The sequence below is a fragment of the Dryobates pubescens genome, chromosome 30 (assembly GCF_014839835.1).
Source record: "Dryobates pubescens isolate bDryPub1 chromosome 30, bDryPub1.pri, whole genome shotgun sequence".
In the NCBI taxonomy this organism is placed as follows: Eukaryota; Metazoa; Chordata; class Aves; order Piciformes; family Picidae; genus Dryobates; species Dryobates pubescens.
In genome coordinates, this window is record NC_071641.1 from 9,488,683 (window position 1) to 9,491,854 (window position 3,172).

The window sequence follows — 3,172 nt, forward strand, 5'->3', positions numbered from 1 at the left end:
CTGCATCCAGGGAGCAGAGAGGGAAGGGAAGAGGCAATAGAGTCAGAGAACAGAGTGATGGGAAGCAAATACCCAAAGGTTACAAATATCCTCTTCACACCTGGACCCCTCTGCACCTCCTGGAGCTCCTCTCTGTACTTTGCTCAAGGCATAAGCCTCAGCCCATGAGACAGCAGCCATGGTGCTGAGGCACATGGGGCAGTGCTGGGCCACGGTTGGACTTGATTTTAAAGCTTTATTGCCAAGCCACCCACTCCTAGGAGTCCATGACACAGATCCTTCCCCCACACAGAGGCACAGCCACAGCTCTGTGTGCTCCACACACAGCTCCCCTGCCCCTCACACACACACAGAGGCCAAAGGAGTCCCAGCAGCTCTGCATGGACAGAGCCACCCACGCCTCAGGCACCCCTGCAGCCTGCATGCCAAGATGCTGCCCTGCACCCACCCACCCTCACCATCAGACCCCCCACATCTCCTGCCCCACTCCTGCTGCCCAGGGCCAGCCCCAAGCCTGTGTGTCTGCTCCCTGGCTGAGGCTGCACACCCAGGAGGGCAGAGGCTGCCACATGGTGGGGGAGAGCTCAGATCAGAACCAGCTCGGTGGCTCCCTCGAGAGAGCAGAGCTGGGCTGTGGTCAGTGAGAGTCAGGCAAGTGAGCCCTGCTGGCCACTGCCCCGCTTTTGGGGGCCACAGCAGCAGCCGCTCTCCTCAAGTGCCAGCACTGCTGCTCCTCCCCAGGGGAAGCCTGGGAGCAGGGGCAGCAAGATTAGCTGGGAGGTGTCTGCTGTGCTTTTCTCCACCTGCATCCTTGGGGTGGAGCATCCCATAGGAAACCCTAGTCACGGTGGTGGGGAAATCAAATGTGTGGGCAAGGCTGCAGGGGGGGATGGCAGGGCTCTGACCCTGACCAGAACTCATGCTGGGCTCTTGCAGGGCTGCTCCTGCAGTAATTCCTATCTGGCCTGAGAGGGTGGAAAGCACTGTGTAGAATGCTGCCAGTGGCACCACCAAAAGCAGTCTGAGTTCTGAGGGGAAAGAAGTCAAAAACTGCTCAGCAACACTTGAAGCAGCTGGCAGGCTCCAAGCCCTTGAAGGAGAGCAGTGACAATGTGCCTTTGGGATGTGCCAGCACAGAGCAGAAGCAGCAGCAGCGTGTGGTGATGTGGAGCATTCCCAACAAAGCCATGCAGGTGTTGTCAGTGAGCCTGGCTGCATTGCTGGCACTGAGCAGCTCCAGAGCAGCACAGGGAGGGGCACTTTGCAGGCAGAGGGAGGCTGCTGGTGTTGAGCCTCAGTGTGTCCCTGTGTGTGCTGCTGTGGTGCAGCAGTGGCAGAAGGGCTGCCAGCCCTGCGGCACCTGGAGCACTCTCTGATTCCTGCTCTCCTTTCTCTTGCTTCCAAACACAAAATTCTTCTCTGCTCCCTTGGATGCATTCTCCACTTTCTTCCGGGTGTTGAACTGCTGCAGCAGGTCCAGAGGAGGCCACAAAGATACCAGAGGGCTGGAGAACCTTCCCTATGGGGAAGGGCTGGGAGAGTTGGGGCTGTTCAGCCTGGAGAAGGCCCCAGCGAGCCCTCAGAGCAGCCCTCCAGTACCTGAAGGGGCTCCAGGAGAGCTGGGGAGGGTCTTTTCCCAAAGGCCTGTAGTGACAGGACAAGGGGCAATGGCTTTGAGCTGAATGGTGCCACAGGTTCACTGGGTACTGGTGAAACAGATGCAGAATCAGTGGCAAGACACTGGCACAGGTTGCCCAGGGAGGCTGTGGATGCCTCCTCCCTAGAAGTGTTCAAGGCCAGGCTGGAGAAAGCCTTGAGCAACCTGGGCTAGAGGAAGATGTCCCATGGCAGGGGCTTGGATGTAGATGGTCCTGAAGGTCCCTTCCAACCCAAACCATTCTGTGATTCTAGGATTCTTCATCATGGCCAGGTCTGTTCCCAGCCAGGGACTGGTGGAGGAGTGCAAAGCCCCCTCCACCAGCCCCTTCATATCCCAAGGAGAAAGGAGAGGCTCCCAGCCCGAGAGGGCACAGCCCACCTGAACATCCCCAGCGCACCCCCCAGCCCCCTCCAAAATGCAGAACAGGCAATTTCCCAGGTCACCGTGCAGGCTGCCAAGGGGGGCTGTGCAATCTCCCCTTCTGGAGATACTCAAGACCCGCCCGGATGTGTTCCTGCGCGACCTGCCCCAGGTGACCCTGCCCCGGCAGCAGGGTTGGACTGAATGATCTCCCGAGGTCCCTTCCAGCCCCTAATGCTCTGTGATTCTGTGACGTCCTGGTGCCTGGGGCAGAGCTTCCCCAGGAGAAAGTCATCTCGCTTCCCCTGGGTGAACTTCGCTCAGGTTCCTCCCCGCCCAGTTCTCCAGGCTGTGGAGGTCTCCTCCTCTGCTGTCCTCTCGGTTTTGTACCCCCTGCCAGCTGCCTGCGGCTGCAGGCTGTGCCCTCTCTCTAGAAGGCAATCCGAGAGAGGCAGCAGGAGTTCCCCCTGGCAAATTCCGCTGCTCATCACCCTCCTGTCCTTCCTGCGCCTAGAACTGGTCTCCAGGCTCGCTTGCTCCATCCCCTTCCTAAGAGCCGCAGCGAGGCCCGGTCCATCTCCGGGAAGAGAGGAGCCGCGCTTGGTCTTCTCCCGCCTCCGGGAACCTCTCCCGTGGCTGGGACCTTTCCGAGGCAAGGGACGCCGCGCTGGTCCCGGCGGGCCCGCGGACCGCCAGTGCTTGGGGTGAGAGGCGGTGGCGGAGCGCTTTGGGCGGCGCACCGGGAGTGGCCGGGCTGGGAGCGCACCGGGAGCGGCCGGGCTGGGAGCGCACCGGGAGCGGCCGGGCTGGGAGCGCGGCGGAGCGCTTTGGGCGGCGCACCGGAAGCGGCCGGGCTGGGAGCGCGGCGGAGCGCTTTGGGCGGCGCACCGGCAGCGGCCGGGCTGGGAGCGCGGCGGAGCGCTTTGGGCGGCGCACCGGAAGCGGCCGGGCTGGGAGCGCGGCGGAGCGCTTTGGGCGGCGCACCGGCAGCGGCCGGGCTGGGAGCGCGGCGGAGCGCTTTGGGCGGCGCACCGGCAGCGGCCGGGCTGGGAGCGCGGCGGAGCGCTTTGGGCGGTGCACCGGAAGCGGCCGGGCTGGGAGCGCGGCGGAGCGCTTTGGGCGGTGCACCGGAAGCGGCCGGGCTGGGAGCGC